At 37.4% G+C, this 23,340-nt stretch overlaps 1 pseudogene; it reads right to left on the minus strand.

Annotated features, from left to right (window-relative positions):
• Positions 1 to 7,272: 7,272 nt before the first annotated feature.
• LOC110297946 (small ribosomal subunit protein eS7 pseudogene) lies at positions 7,273 to 7,830 on the minus strand (annotated as a pseudogene).
• Positions 7,831 to 23,340: the final 15,510 nt, after the last annotated feature.

A 23,340-nucleotide genomic window follows, 5' to 3' on the forward strand; every position in this document is an offset into this window, starting at 1 on the left:
GTAAAATATCAGGGAGGCAGGGGTTGGAATGGCTTGTAATTTAAATCAAGGATTAAAGCCTCCTTTTGGGAGAGATAACTGATTAAAGACATGCATGGATGCAGAGAAACCCATGGGAGAATCTTTAAGTGCAAAAACTCAAGTAATAACAACTTGAAACAATAAAGGAATTTCATGAAGACCAGTAGTTCTACTTACCCAGTGAGGAAGACATTGTGACAGGAGCCCATGCACTGGATATGGATTTCAGGGTAAGGATGATCAAGAACAGAGGAAAAAAAATGCTCTTGTAGGCTAATTTGTTTGGAACTTTTGTTAATTTTCTCTTAATGAAAAACTGTATGAGTATCTCAACTCCAAAATTGTAAGCACTTGTCCATCTTAAAAAGGATCTACAGGAGCAGACCTAGGGTGCTAGATCCACACTCAGTCCCACAACACCCAGGGGAAGCTCAACTAACTCCCAGGCACTCTAACATGCCCAGGACCATAGGATCATAGGTGAGGAGGACACAACATCTGTCCCAGCAGGATGTAGGCACACAGGAACACTGCCTGGCAAGTGGCATGGGTTCCTTTCAGTCTGAGCTGGTGCCCTTGGGCTCTGTACCCAGTCCCACAACATCCAGAGGAAACACAACTCCCAGGAGCTCTAACATGCCCAGGATCATAGGACCACAGAATCTCAGGAGCTTGATTGCTCCAGGAATTCAGGATCCCAGAGACAGCTTGACTCCCAGGAGCTCTGACACACCTAGGATCTCAGGCTCTCAGAATTTCAGGATCTCTGGATCCCAGAATCGTAGGACCACAGAGACAGCTGAACTCTGAGGAGTTCTGACACAACCAGGATTACAGGAGGGTCAAGCTCCAGTCAGATACAGCAAGGACAGGTAGCACTAGAGATAACAGGATGACAAGAGTTAAGCATAAAAACACAAGCAAAAGAAACCAAGGTTACTTGGCATCATCAGAAACCAGTACTCCCACCATGGCAAGTCCTGGATATACCATCACACTGGAAAAAAAAGATTTGGATATAAAACCACTTCTCATGATGATGATAGAGGGCTTTAAGGAGGATATGAATAACTCCCTTAAAGAAATACACCCAAGAGGTAGGAAATAATCAAACTCAGGGCTGAAATCAACCAAGTAGAAACAAAAAGAACTATACAAAGAATCAACCAAACCAGGAGCTGTTTTTTTTTTTTTTTTGAAAAAATCAACAAGATAGTTAAACCCTTAGCCAGACTAACAAGAGGGCCCAGGGGCATTATCCTAATTAACAAAATCAGAAATGAAAAGGGAGACATAACAATGGAAACTGAGGAAATTAAAAAAAAAAATCAAATCCTACTACAAAGGCCTATACTCAACAAAACTGGAAAATCTGGAGGAAATGGCCAATTTTCTAGACCTACCAAATACCAAAGTTAAATCAGTGTCAGAAAAATCATTTAAAGAGTCCCATAACCCCTAAAGAAATAGAAGTAGACATTAAAGGTGTCCCCACCAAAAAACATCCAGGACCAGATGGTTTTAGTTTAGAATTCTATCAGACATTCAAAGAAGACCTAATATCAATATTTTTCAAATTATTTCACAAAATAGAAAGAGAAGGAACACTACCCAATGTGTTCTATGCAACTACAATTGTGCTAAACCACACAAAGACCCAGCAAAGGAAGAGAACTTCAAACCAATTTCCCTTGTGAATATTGATGCAAAAATATTCAATAAAAATCTCACAAACCAAATCCAAGAACACATCAAAATGATCATTCACCATGGTCAAGTAGGCTTCATCCCAGGGATGCCAGAGTGGATCAATATTCAGAAATCTATTAATGTAATTAACTACATAAACAAACTCATAGAAAAAAACCCCACATGATCATTTCATTAGATGCTGAAAAATAGTTCCACATCCTTTCATGTTAAAAGTCTTGGAAAGATCATGAATTCAAGGCCCATACTTAAATGTAGTGAAAGTAATATAAAGAAAACCAGTAGCCAACATCAAAGTAAATGGAGAGAAACTTGAAGCAATCCCACTATAATCAGGGACTGGATAAGGCTGCACACTCTGTCTCTCTCTATTCATTATAGCACTTGAAGTTCTACCAGAGGAATTGGAGAACAAAAGGAGGTTACAGTGATGAAAATTGGAAAGGTACAAGTCAAAATATCACTATTTGTAGGTAATATGATAGTATACTTAAGTGACCTCAAAAACTCCACTAGTGAACTGGTACAGCTGATAAACAACCTCAGCAAAATGGCCACATATATAATTAACTCAAACAAATCAGTAGCCAATAAAACAAATCAGCTTGAAATCCCACCAAGAATGGAGGGATTCTCTATTCAAAGATAAATGGGTTGAGAAAGTAATTAGGAAAACTACACCCTTCACAATAATCACAAATAATATAAAATATCTTGGATTTACTCTAACAAAACAAGTGGAAGATCTGTAGGACAAGAACTTCTAGTCTCTGAAGAAAAGAAATCAAAGAGGACCTCAGAAAATGAAAAGATCTCCCCTGCTCATGGATTGGTAGAATCAATATCAGTAAAAACAGCCATCTTGCCAAAAGCATTCTACAGAGTCAGTGCAATCTCCATCAACATTCCAACTCAATTCTTCATAGAGTTAGAAAGAAGAATTTGTGAGTTCATTTGAAAGAATATTAAAAAAAACCTAGGTTAGCAAAAACTATTTTCAACAACAAAAGAACGTCTGGGGAAATCACCATCCCTGACCTCAAGTAATATTACAGAGCAATAGTGATTAAAAAAAACTGTATGCTATTGGTACAGAGACAGACAAGTAGATCAATGGAGTAGAATTGAAGACCCAGAAATGAACCCACACACCTATGGTCACTTGATCTTTGACAAGGAGCTAAAACCTTCTAGGGAAAAAAAAGACAGAATTTTTAACAAATGGTGCTGGTTCAACTGGAGGTCAGCATGTAGAAGAATGCAAATCAATTCATTCTTATCTCCTAGTACAAGGCTCAAGTCCAAGTGGATCAAGGACCTCCACATAAAACTAGATACTTTGAACCTAATAGAAGAGAAATTGGGGAAGGTCCTCAAACACATTGGTACAGGGGAAAACTTCCTGAAGAGAACACCAATGGCTTATGCCCTAAAATCAAGAATTGACAAATGGGACCTCATAAAGTTGCAAAGCTTCTATAAGGCAAAGGACACTCTCAATAAGACAAAAAGGCAACCAACAGATTGGGAAACAATCTTTACCAACTCTACATCCAATAGAGAGCTAATAGTCAATATATACAAAGAACTCAAGGAGTTAGACTCCAGAGAACCAAATATCCCCATTAAAAAATGGTGAACAAAACTAAACCAAGAATTCTCAACTGAGGAATACTGAATGGCTAAGAAGCACCTAAAGAAATGTTCAACATTCTTAGTCATCAGGGAAATGCAAATCAAAACAACCCTGAGATTCCACCTCACACCAGTCAGAATGGCTAAGATCAAAAATTCAGGTGACAGCAGATGCTGGCAATGATGTGGAGAAAGAGAAACACTCCTCCATTGTTGGTGGGATTTCAAGCTGTTATAACCACTCTGGAAATCAGTCTTGTGCTTACTCAGAAAATTTGACATAGTACTACCAGAGGACCCAGCTATACCACTCCTGGGCATATATCCAGAAGATGCTTCAACATATAACAAGGACACATGTTCCACTATGTTCATAGCAGCCTTATTTACAATAGCCAGAAGCTGAAAATAACCCACATGTCCCTCGGCAGAGGAATGGATACAGAAAATGTGGTACATTTACACAATGGATTACCACTCAGCTGTTAAAAACAATGAATTCGTGAAATTCTTAGGCAAATGGAAGGAACTAGAAAGTATCATCCTGAGTGAGGTAACCCAATCATAAAAGAACACACATGGTATGCACTTACTGATAAGTGGGTATTAGCCCAAATGTTTGGAATACCCAAGATACAATTCACATACCACATGAAGCTCAAGAAGAAGAAAGAGCAGAATGTGGTGCTTTGGTTTTTCTCAGAAGGGAGAACAAAATACTCATGGGAGGAAATATGGAGATAAAGTGTGGAGCAGAGACTGAAGCAAAGACCATTTAAAGACTACCCTACCTGGGGATCCATCCCATACATAGTCACCAAATGCAGACACTATTGTGGATGCTAAGAAGTGCTTGCTGACAGGAGCCTGATCTAGCTGTCTCTTGAGAGGCTCTGCCAGAGCCTGAAATATACAGAGGTGGATGCTCTCAGCCAACCATTAGACTGAGCATGGAGTCCCCAATGGAGGAGTTAGAGAAAGGACTGAAAGAGCTGAAGGGGTTTGCAACCCCAGAGGAAGAACAATATCAACCAATCAGAAACCCTCAGAGCTCCCAGGGACTAAAAAACCAACTAAGAAGTACACATGGAGGGAACTGTGACTCCAGCCACATATGTAGCTGAGGATGGTTTTGTCTGGCATCAATGGGAGGCGAAACCATTGGCTCCAGTGTAGGGGAACTTGAGGGTGGGAGTGTTTTGGGTGGGTGGGGGAATACCCATATAGAAGCAAGGGGGAAGAGAAATGGGATAAGGGGTTTCTGGGGTGGGGGTGGGGGTATAACATTTGAAATGTAAATAAAGAAAATATCCAATTAAAAAAAAAGTGTCTCTAGATATTAAATTAAAAGTCACTAGGTGAATGTTCTCTTCTGAATTAGCTATTTATTCTTGTCATCTCTGTAAAGCAAGAAGTATCCAAGACAGATACTATATGGAAAAATAGTCCAAATTCAGGAACTTTTTCCTTTTAGATAGCCTTTATTACCAGGTCCTTTACCACCTCATTTCTGTGATAATTAGTGAAAATACTTTTGTTATTTTAATTATCTCATCACCAGATATTCTGTATATAAATATTAAGCTTACATCTGTTACATGTTCAAATTTGTACTCAAATGTCATGTTCTATGTCACTAATGGAGATAGTTGAATATTAAGAGGTAAAATATTAGCAGGTATGAGATTATTGGGGCCTTTGAAGAACTTACTGGTTATGTGTCAATAGTGAAGATTAGTAAATTAATCTTTCTCTTTCTAACTCTTCTCTCCCTGTGTCCCTCAGTTTCCATCTCAGTCTCTCTGTCTGTATAATGTCTGTTTCACACACATACACACACATTACACCAACAGTTCCATTTCTAATGAATCAAACACCTTTCAGTATGTTCTATCATAATATATTTCCTCACGATAAACCCTGTGCTGGGGACTGTGATATTTCTAAAGGTGTAGAGCACTGCTTAAAACAGCAACCTTCTTTCATCACTTTTCGTAATCAAAACTCCGTCCAGTACCCAATGCTCTAATTCAGGAGAATATTTAGAAGCCTCCATAACTACCAACCAGCATAACATTACATTTCCAACTTTTTGTGGTACAGAGAAAAGTCCTTACTATCTAACAGTGGCACACAAACAATGCAATCCAAGTTTGAAAGTGTACTTAGTAAACCTCATCATTGGCATTGTTATGGAAAGCAATCACACTGTAAGTAGAATGTAGTTGCACTCTGCATGCAGCTCCTGCCTTTCATTTTCATTGCTTTTTATTCTTATGGAAACAAGACTGAAACCATTGCTTTGCCATTCTGGGGATTTCTAAGGTCAAGCCCAGATTTATTATGTAATTAGGGTGATGTGCAGAACTCATCATATGATTTAGGATGGAAAAATATGACAAAGTTAAGTCAGAACACAGGAAAGTCACTTGGTACAATACATCAATATATATAAACTTGCACAGGTCCTGTAGACTACTCAATAGAGTCACAAGGAATTCACTTAGTTTCTCTGATAATGAATTGTGCTCACACATATAATGTTATCCACTCCTGAATCTCAACTGAGACTCACTGATCAAGGATCTTAATAGATCCAGTCACATAGAAACTTAATCTTCTTTAATATAAGGCAACATTTTAGACACTTTTAACTTGTGTTAGAAAGTTAAGAAAACATTGTGTTAGAAAGTTTAGAAGGACATTGAGGTTTCTTGGTGAATGATGCTATTTGTGCAAAAATCTAGGTAGGGTGAGATTTTCTTCCTAGTTATGAAGCTGGGGACATACTCCTAGTGTCCAGCCACTATTAATAGCCAGTCTTTTAAGCAGGTTTTCTAAGGACAGTTGTCTTAGAAATGCATAATGACTCTTACCCACGAGATCAGTCTGAAGATTTGCTGATGACATGGCAAGCAATCACTGTGCAATAGGAATGCCTGGAGTTGAGACAGCAATGCCTTAGGAAACTGAGTGAAAAACCAGTAGATTTACCAGGTGATATCGGTTTTGTAAGAAGTAGCACGGGGTGCATTAATCTTTGCTTACTGCAGAACAGATTAGCTACCGGTCACATAAAGAGAGTGAAAACCTAGAAGTTGTTCTTTCAGAAGTATTGTTCTCTCACATTGCTTGTTATCTATCATTGGCCTTAGATTCTGAGATGGAGGTTAATATAAATTCAAAGCTCTGGGCATTTTACCCAGAAAATTCACTTCAGAAAATTGGAGATATGTCACAGGAGTCTGTGCTTCTCCATATTGTGAATCGAATAGTGTTAATTTGATTTAATGTTAAAAAAATCACAAACTTCCACATTTTTATTTCTGGATTGGGTTCACTTGAGCATAGAGCTTCATTTGAATTATCAAATTGATTATACTCATTATTTTCTTAACCTACACTTAATCTAAACTACTGCAGAAGAAAACCCTAACGAAACCTAGTGTCAGTCCTCAGATTATTCTCAGCAGGTTGACTTCTTATGGCTGACTTCCTGCACTTTGATTATGTGCTTGAATGAGTAATTTCACGTCCACCTTTAAATCAATTATTCTGAATACTTTCTGATGGCTTAAAGGGCTCAAGTGACATATTCACACTCATAAATTCTTAAAATGCTATTTTTTATATCAGTGATCTGATAAAGGTCATGAGGGTTTGTGTTAGGATTGAAAGCAATAGGAGAGGTCGTAAGTTATTCCACTTACATTCAAATGTTATCCCCCTTTCTTGGTGTTCCCTCTGAAAACCTCCTATCCCTTCCCTCTTTCCCCTGCTCACCAACACACTCACTCCGGCTTCCTGTCCCTGGCATTCTCCTACACTGGGGCATAGAGCCTTCACAGGACCTATATATGCAGCTGGAGCCATGAGTCCCACCATGTGTATTCGTTGGTTGGTGGTTTAGTCCCTGAGGCCTGTGAGCTTCTTGTACACACCAGAAAAAGTTTCCACCTTGTGCTCCACGTTGTTCTGCTCTGCTTTGTCTGAATGAGCTTCACAAGCCGGCTGCCATCCAGTTTCACACGGATCCTCTTCCCCACAGTATCACTTGGGAAGACCAATTCCTCAAGGATGGCATCATGCACTGCTGTCAGGGTGCGGCTTCTGGGGCACCTTTGCTTATTTTTCATCTGGCTTTTCTGGGTTGGCTTGGGGCAGAATCCTCCTATGAGCAATGAAGACTACATGCTTCCCACTGAACTTTTTCTCCAATTCATGAACTAGCTGGACTTGGATTTTCTGGAAAGACTTCAGAGGAGGAACTGCTACAAAAATTATGATAGCTTTCGGACCACCGTCTACTTTAATTTTCTTGGCTGCCGAGATGTTGAGTTCCTACAGCTGCGTCTTGAGATCTGAGTTCATCTCTAGCTCGAGCAGCACATGAGAGATGCCAGACTCGAACTCATCTTGCTTCTGGCTATTGGGCTTCACAATCTTGGTGCTCCAGCTGAACATGTTTTCATCCTTAAGGACTGCCAGCTTAGAAAGAGTGCCTTGTAAGTTTTTAATTCATTTTTTCAACCATTATGTATAGAACATGTTTTTTTTTTTTTTTTTTTGGTTTTTCGAGACAGGGTTTCTCTTAAGTCTTTATAGACTCTCTACAGATAAGGCAATAGACTGATCAAACTCCTCTACACACAAAGAAGAGATTCTAGAGATCAAACAGAATAGTATAATGTATTCATTGAATGAAACCTAAAAATGAGGTATATGACCAGTGAAGTAAATGCATTCAAAAGAGAGTGAATTGTAACTGAAAGTGGCCTCATAACTAAGAATATAAATGGGACCAGTGTGTTTTGAGTCATGTTTATCACGAAAAAACTGGAATCAAGCAGAAGAGGCCAAGAAGTGTAGGTGAGTTCAGGAAGGGCCAATTTCACACCACAGTTTTTGTCTTTAAAAACAGTTATATTTAGGGTTTCAATAGTATGAATGTGAGGAATATTCAAGGTAGGCTTGTATGTTTAAGTTTGGTTCTGAGCTGATGTCACTATTGAAATGTCATTGGGTTATAAGGATAGTAACTTCATAAATGGATTAATCTATTGATGAGTATTTCTTAGAGTTATTTACTAGGACATGGGCTAAAATGGGTGAAGAAGACCGCCTAGGGAATGCTTTTAAGTACGTTTGTGATTACCAACTGTTACTTCATTTCTCTTTGTTTGCTGTTAACCAAAGATGAGCAGTTTTTCTCAACAGCACCTTTCTGTCATACTGTTGTATCTCACCAGAGTGGCCCTCACTGATTCAATATAGTAACCATGCACTAAAACCCTGAAGACATAAGCCAAAGCAAACTTTTGAAATTGTTCTAGTCATGTATGTTGTTGTAGCAGTGGAAAGATGATATCCAGAGAGAAGTGATGGTGGATGGATGTGCATTTGCCACTAGCCATGAGAAGTATTTCAGACACATTTGCAACAGCTTTAAAGACAAATTAGCAAAATAGCTATGAATAAGCCTAAGCAAGTTTAGAGTTCAGTAGACTGGGTTGATTGATGAGTCTAAGAAAGCAAAAATATTTACATGAGCTTGTCCAGCAGGGAGTGGGGTTTTAGTTGTAAGTGGAACTTTCCCTGGAATCACATTAGAGGCCATCTGTGTCATTTTTTGGTGAAGTGCTTGTCTCCATTTTACCTGTAACCTGAGGTTTTGTGTGAGGCTGAACAAAACTACTTAAGAACTTAGTGTGATGAGGAAAAGTTCACAGCAGAACACCTTAGAGAGCGCCATACATGTTTCTGGTTACATTTAATAAGATCTATAGTGAGAAGAAGAAGTAAAAATTAGCACCTAATCTTCAATAAAACATGTAGTTTGGCTAGAAGACAAGAATGTGTAATGTTTGGACTAAGGCAACTGTGGCTGTGAAAAGACTAAAATGAAGTCAGGTATTTGTGAAAGGATAATAGGAAGACTGTCTCAAGCATCTTGGGCATCAACAAGAATGTAAAAAGAAAACATTCAAGAATATAAACTTTTAATGTGAGGGAAGGCGCCAATCTTATTGCAACTTGACATTCCAAATTTAGTTGATAACCTGGGAGGACTGCCCTTTTTTCTGATGGGAAATGATGGAGGAGTGGATGGGGTGGTATAAGGGGCGTGTAGGAGGGGGATAAGCAGAGGGATGTAGGAAAAATGCAGTCAGGATGTAATATGTGAGATAATAAGTTAATAGAACTATATAAATTTGTAAACTCCCATGGGAATTTTTGTTTTCAGATCTCCCCAGAGTAATCTATAGCTGTGATATTCAAAGAAAGAAGTTGCACAGAAATTGATGACCAGGCATTCTGAGACTGATGAAGCCATTGTCCAAAGTGATCATATGAGTGTTCCTTTGGTACCAAGCCTTGGAACATTTTACTTGATGTTAGTTATATTAGCCACAGGAAGGAGGTTATAAGGGCATGGAAGCTTCTGCTCAGATTTCAAAGGAGAACTGGAGAGTCATGCATTGAGTGGCAGGATTATGATCTCTATAGAAAGCCCCTAACAAAGCAATGTATGTCAACCTAAAAGTGTGAATTTACAGTCTACTTGAAAAATGATATCAAGTCAGAGTTCCCAGGAATATGTTATGTTCCCCAAAGGAACACACAATGAGAGATCTTTGTTCAAAATAAATATTATGTGAACCGTAACCTAACAAGGGCATAGTAATGGGGGTTGTCAAAACCCTGATAATCACAGATATCAGAAATAGATGTGCAGTATTTGGTACTTTCTCTGTAGGCATCCTGTATTATGTTGGGCCAGTCTTTTATGTTGTTCTGTTTTTTTTTTTTTAATTTATTTTGGAATGAAACATTTACCCTTTTATCAATAATATGTGAGTTTGACTTTGAGCTATTTGGACCAAACAAAAAAGTTTACCTGATTCCAGGAGGAAATTTGATTGGATTGGTGATTAGTCTAGCAACAAGCACAATCAGCTTTTTGAGACATACTAAGTAACTTCCACATTATGAGGTAGACATGAACATTCTATGTTAAGAGATTGATAGTAATTATGCATTGAATATAACGCATCCACTGCAGGCTCATGTCCTAAATATTCAGTTCCCAGTTTATGATTCTGTGTTTAATGTGTAGGAGACGGTGTCTGGGTAGTGAAAGTAGGTGACGAGATGAGAGCCTTGAAGGTCATACCTACTCCTGACACTGGCCTGCTTCATGCATTTTAATGTGAATATGTCAAACTTATGTTCTGCCATCATAGATGGAGCTGCTTGGGCCTACCTTCGTCAGTTCACAATGAGCCAAAAGCCCCAGGAAATTAAGCACAAAGAAGTTTTTCTCTCTCAAGTTTCTTCTGTCCAGTATTTTGTTCAGAAATACTAGAAATATAACTAATTCAGAAATTTGGTCCCAGAGAAGGGAGGGATGAGATGATGATGTACCAGCCCTTTTTCAGCTGCTTTTCAGGAGGATATGGGTTACAGAAGACATGGGTTACATGCATGCAGGTAGTATGGTGATGGAAAGGCAGTGTAGAAGGCTAGAATGGCAAAAATGTAAACAGTAAACACTGTGCTTACAAGGTTTTAGATGAGAATGGGGCAGTACCAGAAAGTGGAGTAAAGTCCATCCACATCCAGCCACCTTCTGATAAAGAAACTAGTTATATTTTGCCTGTGTATTTAAAATTTAAGTAGGTAGGATTTCAAAAGTAGTAGACTAATGTATTTAGTGGGGGAAAATTTCTAGACAGCAAAATATGCAAGCTGAAGCATGGTTATTCATGACTACTTTTAAGTCATTTACAGTGAATATATAGGCCAAAAGTAAAAAAAGAAAGATATTGACATGAACACTTTGGCCAAGAAAAGAATTATGTTTAATGTGGCAAGAATTGCTAAGTAGTTTACCATCACTAAAGAGAAGCTATAAACTGAGAATGGAAAGAGCAGAGGTGATTGAGAGTCGGGTGCCTTACCACTGAGTGATTGGAATTATAAAAATGCAAATAACATTCAAAAGACTTTCATTTGAATAGAGAGAGATGATGAATTTCCGTTCTGGAAAAAGACAGCTTAACGAAACAAGGCCTTAAGCATCTTCAGCAAGGCAACCAGAGACTAAACAATGCAGCTCTGATCCCACAAGTTCAGATACCTCTGGCTGGCACATGAACAGAGTGCATCCTGCATTATGAGAAAAGCAGGTGTCTTTGGGATGAATGTTACAGTATGAATCTGAAATGTTACCCATGTTTTGAATCTACATTTTCAGGCATAAGGGTTGCTTTGATGGCAATGGATTTGGAATGTGAGGTAGAGGTGATATAAGTAGGTCATGGTGGAGGAATCTTGAAGTTTACTTCTTTCTGTTTGATACTCCACTTCCTCTGCTTTCTGGGCCATGACGTGTGAATAAAGAGTTGCCTAGTGTGCCCGCATGGAACACAGATGGGCTGTACTACCCTGTCATACCTGCCTTGAGGAATGAAATGTCTCTGGAAAGAGGATGGATATAAAATTTTCCTACCATATGAAGTTTCTTATCTGAACAACTAGAAATGATAATTGCTATAGTAGTATATCCTAAATATTCTAAGGAATATTCAATAAATCAGAAAACATCCTGTTCTCAAGTGAAATTATTCTGTCCTGGGGCTGTCTCTGATTATTTCCCCTGCTTTAGGGACCCTTTCTTCCTACTGTGTTGCCTTTTTCAGCCTCAATATAAGGGGAGGTGCCTACTCTTACTGCAACTTGATATGCCATGATTAGATGATAACCATGGGATGCCTGTTCTTTTCTGAAGAGAAAAGGTGAGGAGTGATGAAGTGAGGGCAGAAGAGAGGTGCAGAAGGGTGTTGGAAGAGAGGAGAGAGGGGAAACTGTGATATGGATGTAAAAAAAAAATGAATGGATAAATAAATATGTATGTATGAATTATAAGCATAACATACAAACATTTATACATATACACATATGTATAAATATGTACTTATACATATATGTATATTTATAAATATATAAACATTTGAGAAAAAAGCATAAATTGGTTCAAATGTTATTGGTATTAAAACAATCATATTGACATCTCTCTCTTTTCCTACCTATGGCATTTTGTATTACTTTGCTGTTGTGAAAAAGTGATCTTCCATATTAAATGTAATTAATTAGCATATATGCTATAGAATATACTTTATATTTATATTCCTAAAATAGTAATGCAACCTTTTGGTCCATATAAAGTCACTTGTATGTGTTTTCAAGGCTAACAATTTGGTATTGGATAACAAGTTGGTGAGTCTGTCACTAAATAAGACTTTCACCCACTCTCAGCATTCCTTGGTTGCTATTAGTTCTTTCTGCAGAGTTGGCATCTCATGGGCTTTCTACCTTCTAGATTGTCATGTCTATTTGTAGAATAATTTTAAATAATAAGAAAATGAATAAACAAGGAAAAAAGAAATTATTCTGTCCTAAAGTGGTCTTTTAAAAAGGAGCAGGGAAGCTGGGTAGAAGTTAAAAGTTCAGAATGTTGTTAACCTCAGTATAGTGATAAAGTCATGAAACATTATGCCTCATTTTCCCCAATAATGCAAAAGAATACCAAGACTTAAAATGCATGTCTGAGATTGAATGCTTCCTATAATAGGTGTGATTGTTTTTTTGATGAATGAATGCCTACAATATAACAATGTTTCTGCGATTACTGCAATGGTGTTTCTACAAGAGTCAAAGCTACAAGACCTAAAAATAAAATAGTCTTTTGAAACATTTCCATAAAAAGGTAAAGCTGACACTTCAAAATGTTACTTAGGAAAAAGAGCTACTTATATACTTTAGATCTTTACATAAAAATCCCCTGTCTCACTTAAATTACACAGTTTTAATTGCTATTATTATTATTATCTTTAATCATTTTTACAGTCCAGTTGACCTCCTCCCTTTCTGCCCTCTGACAGCTCCTCACTTCATTCCTCCTTCCCCATCTCCCACAACCTCAAATCCCCTCACACCCTACCAGGTCTCCCCATTCCCTGTGGCCTTAGGTCTCTCCAGGGTTAGGTTCCTCTTCTCTCATTGAGGCCAGAACAGGCCGTCCTCTGTTGTATATGTGTTAGGGGCTTCAACTGGTATATGCTGCCTCAGTGTATGTTGTATGTTGGTGCCTCAGTGTCTGAGAGATCTCGGGGGTATAGGTTTGTTGAGACTGTTGGTCTTCTTATGGGGTCATCTTCAACTTCTTCAAGCCTTTCCCTAATTCTACTACAGGGCTCCCTGGCTTCTGACCATTGATTGAGTGTAAGCATCTGCTTCTGTCTGTCTCAGTCAGCTACCTGTTGGTCCTCTCAGAGAGCAGCCATGCTCTGTTCCTGTCTGTAAGCACACTATAGCATCAGTAATATTGTCAGGCCTTAGAGCCTCCCCTTGACATGGATCCCAATTTGGGCCTGTCACTGGATCTTCTTTTCCTCAGGCTTTTCTCCATTTTTGTCACTGCAGTTCTTTCAGTGAGGAACAACTCTGGGTCAGAGTCTTTGGCTGTGGGATGGCAAGCCCATCCCTTCACTTGATGTCCTGTCTTTCTACTGGACGTGGGGTCTACAAGTTCCCTCTCCCGACTGTTAGGCATTTCATCAAAGGTCACACTGTTCTATATCTTACTTAAATGCTTTTTACAATGTTTAAAAAATAAATTTATGACCTGACTTTTTATATTTAATATTACTTACTAATGGAATGGTAGGATAGCTTAGGATCTAAGAGCACTGATGTTCTTGCTGAGGACTTAAGTTCTATTTCTGCTATACATATGTTGGCATGTGTTGGCATGTGTTGAGTGTGCTCAACTCCATTTCCAGGGGAGGAGACACTTTCTTCTGACCCCCAACGACACCAGTCAAATGAACTGGAAAACACTGTTGCTCGTGAAATAAAATAATTTAAAATGTATTACTTATTTGCATCAATAAACATAGTTTATAGTATATAACTGAGCTCATAATAGAGCATAATTACATTTTAATAACTCTTATCTGGGTAAACAAAATATTTATTAAACTTTGAGATTTTATCAGGAATTGAAATTAACTTGTGCAATGAAAATGTGATTACAGCAATGAATAATTGCAGATTAATTTACTGTTACAGGTTAGAGGTTTGAAAAAATAGGTCACAGAATACATCACGATGCAGAACTATGAAAAGAAGTTTATCTTACTTTTAATTTTCAGAAAATAATAAAACATGCCTGCCCTTCATACATGGTGATATTTACTGATGATGTTCAATTTATAAAAAAGTTGTGTGCATATATTTTAATAAAGTCCTTATATGTATGTGTGTATTATCAACTTAAATTTGCAGGAATAGGAAAACACAGGTATTAATTCATATCTAGCCCTGTAGAGATTGCAGAATACACCTTAAATTTCTTCCTGTATGAAATTTCATATCTGCAAGCACAGTCCTGATAGGTATAACATACCTATTACACACTGTGTAATAGCAGAGGTTAATATTAATTGCAGTTTTAGCATTATTTCAGTGTTTCATTTTACCAATGAGATGGTTCTTCAGTCAAAAGGAGATTACTGAGAAGAAAATAATAAATATTCCAGGTATAATAAAGGCCTGATAAATACTCACTAATATAAATATGCAAAGCTAGGGGATACAGAAAGGGAGAAATGAATAAAGTAAATAGAATTCATTTATATGTCTATATCTACCTCTTTTCATATGTCTTCCCGTTGACTCTCTCTCTCTCTCTGTCACTCTTTGTCCTTCATTTCCTTTTCTTTTCATGTTTCTTTCAAAAGTATTCCAAAGTGTTTTAAAAATTGTTGATTTAGATTAATACACATTGATTACTTTAGCTTTGCAACAATAGTAGTTTGATGAGGAGTAGAGATTTTCTGTCACTTTAAAAAAGCACCCTCATGTAAAATAGCAGTATGCATGTTAAGGTTATCCATGCAATTGTGCATAACTATCATAGCTAAACCACTGTAGTTCTTCAGAAAACCACATCTACATTTTGCAGAGCTTTAAATCATATCCTATCTTTCCTGAATAACAAAAATGCATCTCTCATCTCCCTTCTTTCACACATATCATAAAATGATATATTACAATTTAGAAATAATTGATGGATCTATTACATATAATGGTGATTGATTTTATCTTCAGGGAGATACATCTTATGTCAGTGGACACAGAAATGGTGAACTTGAGAATTAAATAAAGTAGTGAAACAAAAACTCTAGCTAAATCTTCGAGATTATTATTTGTTCTTCATTAGTGAAAAATTCAGCTTGATTAGAAACATACCTGTGTTTGAATATTCAACAATCAAACATGAAGTTTGGCCAGTGATCATATACAGATCTGGCTGCTTCTGTATGCAGCTCACCCACTTAATTAAACAGAAGACCTAGGGGGAGACAGCTGGGGCTGCACATTATGAAATGGGATGAACCGTGAATGCATCATTATTAAAATGATTATACACTCTTTCTTACATGCAAATTTTCAACAATTCTGCCAGAACAGTCAGCCCATTTCTATTCTTCTTGACAGGAATAGTCCATCTGCCAAAATATGATAATCCAGGAAAAAAAAGAATCAAGAGACACCTAAAACTATTCAGATGATTAAATCCCCAATGGCTTAAGCTTTTTATGAAAACAATCATTAGCCTGGATGGGGAGGACTGTAGTATTGTGTGTGTTTTTAAGACTAAAAACAATCCCATAGAATTTTTTTTTTAGAAAAGTTTTAATTCTAACCTATTAAAAAGACTGAAAATTAGGAGAAGTTAATTATGTGGACTCTGCCATATTTATTATATGGGATAGTAAAATTAAGTGCCAATGATAAAAATGGATTCTTTTTTAAAATTTTACAATTTAATGGATTCCTAGACCAAAGAGTAGAGATGATACACTTCAACAGTTACTTTAAATAATCTTTTTAAAAGGTTGACATCTCAATACATTTGTCTTTAAACTGTGATTACAGAATACTTGTGAGGAGCAGGTGTGGCAGCAGTCCCAAGATGGTGTCCGGGACTGCAGCTATGTTTTATGACTTGCACCTGATTTCCTCATACACCTGAAAATAAGCCATGACCATCGTGAGAACTGCGCAGGTGCACCATGATGCTGGTGGTATAAACAAGTCTATATTTGGTGGAGACGCGCCCCTGCTGCCCTGATTGGCTGAAGCCACTGTGGCCTGCCATGAGTGGATGGGGGGTGAGAGTATATAAGAGTGCGAGGCACAGGGTTCAGGAGACAAAGATGAGAGGAGAAAGATGAAGGGAGAGAGAGATGAAGAGGGAGAGAGATGAAGACTGAAGCTTGCTGAATAAACTGCTGTTAGAAGAACTGGTGGTCCTGTTGTTCTTGCTGGTAGAGAGCGAATGCGACAAATACTCTTTGTCCTAACTACACTGCAGGCTACTGTCTATAAAGACACACCAATATCAGTAGTATGGATTTCAATTCTGAAACACTAGCAACTCAAGGACATCTCCTCACCTTTCTTTATATTGGAGATCTATTTATCCAAATAGATCAGGGAACAAATTCAATTCTTTATGTTAATAGCTAAAATGTAGGCCATTCAATGAAATGATAAGTAGCATACTTAAAAGGAGAAAAGGAAACTGATACATTTTGTTTGTCTTTGTGTTTAGTGGTATGGGTAAACAAACTAGGCAGGGCAGGCACTCTTTCCCTCTGAGAACTATGTCCTTAGTCAGGAGACAAATAGAAATTGGTTAATGGAAACATTCCCATTTTTCAAATTCTTATGAGTCTATGGTTCCACATTTTGAACTGTGTAAGAAATTACTCCTTATTTGTGAATTAAATAAACTGCTCCTCTGAAAATGGGAACAGATTTTTTTTTTTACATTTTTTATTAGGTATTTTCTTCATTTACATTTCAAATGCTATCCCAAAAGTCCCCCATACCCTCCTCCCGCCACTCCCCTACCCATCCATTCCCACTTCTTGGCCCTGGTGTTCCCTGTACTGAGGCATATAAAGTTTGCAAGACCAAGGGGCCTCTCTTCCCAATGATGGCCAACTAGGCCATCTTCTGCTACATATGTAGCTAGAGACACCAGCTCTGGGGATACTGGTTAGTTCATATTGTTGTTCCACCTATAGAGCTGCAGACCCCTTTAGATCCCTGGGTATGGAAACAGACTTTTAATTCTTATATCTTGCAGTTTTTGGTGTCATTACAATGACTAAATCATAATTCTCAGTGTAGCTCCAGAATTACATGACAGTTCCATTCTTTTTTTCTTATCTATCTATCTATCTATCTATCTATCTATCTATCTATCTATCTATTGGTTTTTGAGACAGGGTTTCTCTGTGTAGCCCTGGCTGTCCTGGAACTCACTCTGTAGTCCAGGCTGGCCTCGAACTCAGACATTTGCCTGCCTCTGCCTCCCATGCTCATGTGAGCATTGGCAGTTGAAAGTGGACACAGATCAAGACAAACATGATCAGAAAGGGGAGGAGGATAACAGAAAGTGACCAAAAGTTAGTGAGATCAAAATACATTACATGTATGAATGAAAATACAGTAGAACTCATTATGTTTTAATCACAATGTACTTACATAAAAATAAATAAATAAAAGATATGTCTGGAGTTATGTTACTAAAGCTATGTTGTTATTTGGTACAAAATCACCACAATGCCTATAGTATATTTGTCTTTCTTACAGTAAGCTAATGCTTTAATTGTCTAGAATTAAAGAGGAAAAATAAAGAATCTCAAGAGGTGAAGCAAATGAAAAATTTACATTTGGATATGAATGTACAGTGGCCTTCTCTTGGTTTGGACGTGTGCTTACTCACTTTGATGCCACATTGAGAAAGACTCATTATTCTGCCTTTCTGAAGTCTTGCCCTCTAATGCCCTAAAATAGTTATCAAAACTAATGCAAAGCATATTAAAAGGAGAAACCCATATGTCTTTCTCTAAAAGGGAGCTAGAGTCCCCTTTCCTGTTTAACTAAGAGAATGGCAAAGCTGAAAGCTGAAATTGACCATCTTCTCAAAGAACCCTGAAAACTGTCAGTCAGCCACACATTGCCTAGAAACATAGGTTTAGAAAAGTGTTCTTTAAACACTATTATTTCATTTTTGAGGCAAAGTCATTTAATCATAATGATGTTCTTTGGTTTATTCTGAACCTTGGCATAAAAAGTTCACATTTCAGTAAAAAATAGGGCAAAAAGAGACTATCTGAAAAACATCAGGCTTTATTAATCAGTAAGTCTGAATCCAAATGATGACTTCAACAGTAAGTTCATTATCTTTTGAAATATACACTATTTTTAGCTTAGAACATATGTAATTATATTTAACAAGTGTGAATAATATTCTGTATGTGTTTTGGCAGTTACAAAAGGCAATACTACAATTTATGTAACCTCTATTTTCAAATTTCCTATCACCTTAGATTAAAAAGTAAAAACTTTGGAGACAGTAATAATTATAGGTAAGGTTTCTGAATTAATGATATGTAATAGACTCATTTCAACAAAGTCTTTAGAGACAGAATAAAATGTGACCAGAAGATGTTATATGTACAAGGAAAGACATTTGATGAACACAGCATAGTATAAACACCAAACTCATTACAAGTTTTTCTATTCTTTACTATGCAGTTTCAAACGATATGTATGCATATTGTGAAGTCATATATACATACCCTGTCTTGGTCTCAGATGCCTTTTTCTTTTCTGTGACAGATATCTGACAAAGAGACTTGAGGAAGGAAGGTTTTTTCCTTGACTCATAGCCCATGTGGAGAGGAAATCACCCTGGCAGCTCTCTATGTTGCATCTATAGTCAGGAGTTCTCTCCTTGAACAGATTCCTCTATGGATATAATTATAACAAAAACTCGTGATTTCAAAACATGCAAAGAAATAAAGTAAAGGTGGAAAGTTTTTAGCCACATGCAGTTACATGCAGTATACTTCACTGAGAACCAATGAAAGAATAGTACTTTATTCAAGTACTTTATTCCTCTGCTATTTCCTTGTGTTAAAGATCCCACTGTCTAGCTTCTGTGGTACAAAGCTGACAATAGAGGGAAAGACATCAGCAGTTCTACTTGGTTAAATTACCTATGCACTATAACAATGATGAGAACAGAAATATATACATAACAATGCAACAGTCACCCTCACATGTCACTGGAAGCCAACAGCTGTATAATTAAAGTTAAGGCCTACTTTACAGAAGGAGAATTATGTTTGGGATTGAAAACCTAGCTAGCTTCCTGGAGCTAGGGAGGCCATAGGCATTAGAAAGAATATACTACCACCACTATAATAAACCAGCACAACTCCTTACTAAGTTCTACATCTTACCCTTATATTGATAAAGAAGTGTGGCTAGCATCCCTCATCAAATAAGACTTTCTCAGTAGCAAATTCAGGTCATTCAAGAAACCACACATGGACACCATGTAGAGATAGACAGAGCATGGGGAATATAACAACAGTAGATACATCTACATTACCCAGTTTCCGTCTCTATAGCTCAGAGAATATTGTGAAAGAGGAGACAGGAAGATTACTAGATCCAGAATACCAGGAAGTCTGCTGTGAAAAAGTTTCCCAGAGAGAATTCCATAAACAAAGCTAGAACAAATGGCAATGTCAAAAGACATATTAATATGAAAGGTAGAAAAATTTGTGGTGTCCCACCCGCAGACAAAAAATTATCAGCAACTAATGACTGCTGTGAGAAAAATTAGCCTTTTCTGGGAATTATGCATCCCTCTTTGTTGGTTGTCCAATGCAGAGTGGTCATCTTTGAAAGTATATATACACAAACAAACAAACAAAAACAGACTCAGCAGGTTGTATTTACATATATGTGTGTAGGAATAATAATAAAATAAAGTTAAATGTAGAAGTAATAATCAAAGACAAAAAGGCTACCAACTTGAGAGTGGGAGAAAGACATTGGAGGGGCTGGAGGGAGGGTACCAGGACAGGACAGGAAGGTAGAAAAAAAATGGAGGAAAGTAATGTAGTTCTATTTCTATTAAAACATGTAAAGAATAAACACAGGACCCACAATGAAGAAATATTAAACAAATTAAAAGTATAACCCCACAAAAGCTCCATTCAGGTCTTTGAATCATAGTAGCCTGGAGTGGAAATAATAACTAGCAATTCTTTCCAGTGCTTCCTGGGTTTCCTGAGCTCATCTCCGAAGTATTTCAGGTTAGAAAGTTACTATTATGCCCACAGGTCTTTATGTACACATGCACATTCTGGACATATCTAGATCATGGGAACAGAACATTAATTTTTTTATAAATAGTTTCTAACTCAAATTATTTCATGTTGATTTGGCTCATTGGACTTCCCAAAATGATGTTTTAGATGACACAAGTAACCAGAACATGGAGAAAAATTTAAAATACTGGAAACCCCAAATAATTTAGTACACTAAGAATTGGATAGAGATAAACTGCCTACAATTGGTGTGGGATTAGCATATCAATCTTCTATGATTACATGGCTGAAAATGGAAGATATTTTACAAAAAAGGAATATGAATATAAATATCAATGTTTAATGCTAGGGTAGATAATTTGCTCTCAGTTGCTATGGAGACCTTAAAAAGTATATTACTATTATATTTCACATTTCTCCAACTCTTTCTGTGGATTTTATATCTTCCTTGGTTCCACTAGGATGATTAGATAGAGCAAACTGACAAAAGCGGGTATCATGAAATTTCAGGCTTTGAGGGAAGAAGGAAGTTCAGTTTGCTTGTTTTCTTTGTATCTCAGAGTCAGTTTTCTTAGGCTGAAATTACAGCTGAGCTGTATTAACAAACAAGAGGCCATTGACATAAAAATGGCAAAATGCAGAATAGTGGGTGTTCTCTCAGAAATCTGTGTATTTCCGGCAAGATGGCATTGAGTTATTTACATGAAAATATTGTAGTTTATTCATACAGTCTAATCCCAAGAGTCTGATACTCAATGTATTTTAAGGAAAATGTTATCTTTTTATGTTCAGCATAATGATTTTTATCATGACGTTGATGCTGTATTCCTTCAAAGGGAAATGACTCCAAGTTAGACTGCTGATTTCTCTTCTCCTCTGATAGCATGTCTAATGCCTTCTAGCATTATATCAAATAGCAAGTATAGATCAAGGTTCCATGTTAGCAGCTGTTAGTATTCCCCATGTCCTATGATTCAAGAATGTGGTTTCCTAAACAATAGGATCTTGCTGTACAGTTCTGGAGGTTAATGACAAAGCTTTCAAGATATACCACGATTACAATAGTGCCAAGAAGGTTATTGTTGTATTCAACTAATTTATGATTGGATTTTTTACTTTCTTTACATGAATGAACTAATGCCGATCAACATTACCTAGGTTTAAAAATCCATGGATGGTTAGGTCATAGATCTTAGCTGACAACTTAGTTTTGCTAAGTCCTTATAAGATGCCCCTGAGTCCCCATCTTTCCATCCACAGATTATCCCTTCTTCAACTTTATCAGAGAAACAACTTCTTTTTTTTATTATTATCAATCATTCCATTTGTTTACATCTCAAATTATACCCTACTTCCTGGTTATCCTTACACAACCCCACCCCCACTCCACATCCACTCTTTCCCCCATCTCCTTTGCCTCTGTGAGGTGCTCCCGATCCATCTACCCTCTCCGCCCCCACTGCTCCAGCATCCTCTTACACTGGCTCATCAGATAAGCTTCTTTTTGCAGCAAATATTCGTTAACCCTGAGTGAGATCCACAACTGGTCAGCATTCAGAGAATAAGAGATTGTGGAGTGCTTGGCTCTAAACTGGACATCTACTTACACCCCTTCCCAGTAAGGATCAATGATCGTAATTATAAAGAGGAAGTAAGAACCAGAGGTTTCTGTTTGATCTAGCAGCACCATTGTACACATGAACTCAGATACGGGAAGTCATTCTGGAATGTTACGTGCTTTCCATTAAGTATTGAAAACCCTCATATTGTCCCCCTTGTAGATCCACATTTCAAGACAGTAGGTAGAAATAGAGAGTTTCTGTGACCAACTGGGAGCCATGTACACATATATCATTAAACTGGAGTTTTCCCTCAGTGTGAGGTCAGTTCATCAAGTCTTGATTTTGCAGCCTGTGTTTGTGGACCTCATGCCCAACTTACACCTGAATATTCACAGACTTGGAAAACCTGGAGTGTTTGAAACCTAGAAAGGGATAACTTCGTAAGCACATCTCTGTGATCATGTCCAGTAATGGCACTACCTGCTAGGACTTCTGTTGCTCCAAGTGGCTCATATCAATTATATCATGCATCTTTCTCTATGAAGTACTTTTACTCCTTATCTGTTTAGGAATGAAGCTTAGCTGGGAATATGTCTAAGTGGAGGGGATCTTGCCTAGTATGTGTTAGTCTCTGAGTTAAAACACCCCTACAACAAGCCTGAAGAACTGGCCAATCAGCAAAAGAGCTCTTTTGAGAGACAAGGGCTTCTTTTACACTACATGTTATTACACTAAGCTATCATTTTCTCAATGTCCAATTTTTTTTTCCAGGCTGACCTTGGTTCTTCAAAGCAGACTAGATTCTCCTTCATCAATAAAATATTTTTAATGAGAAATCCCACTAGTAATTTTCTTCAGCCCGGCAATAGCCTCTGGCTCAGGACCCATTTCATTCATTTATTTTCTGCCTTGTCCCTATTTACATGCATACAGATTATGAGGAATTCAAAACCTAAAAATGTGTCCTTAATATATACTTAAATCTTACACTGCACATGCTCCCCATATTTTTCCTCAGTATAACACATGCAAAATTTCAGTACTAATGCAAAGATGTGGATTTCATTAGCTTCAAATTATAGAGAAGATTTAATTCTGTGACTAAAATCTTACTTCAATTAAATTGGATGGTTTTCTGTTTT

Source organism: Mus caroli, unplaced genomic scaffold (assembly GCF_978045245.1).
Source record: "Mus caroli unplaced genomic scaffold, Mus_caroli_1 scaffold_8, whole genome shotgun sequence".
In the NCBI taxonomy this organism is placed as follows: domain Eukaryota; kingdom Metazoa; phylum Chordata; class Mammalia; order Rodentia; family Muridae; genus Mus; species Mus caroli.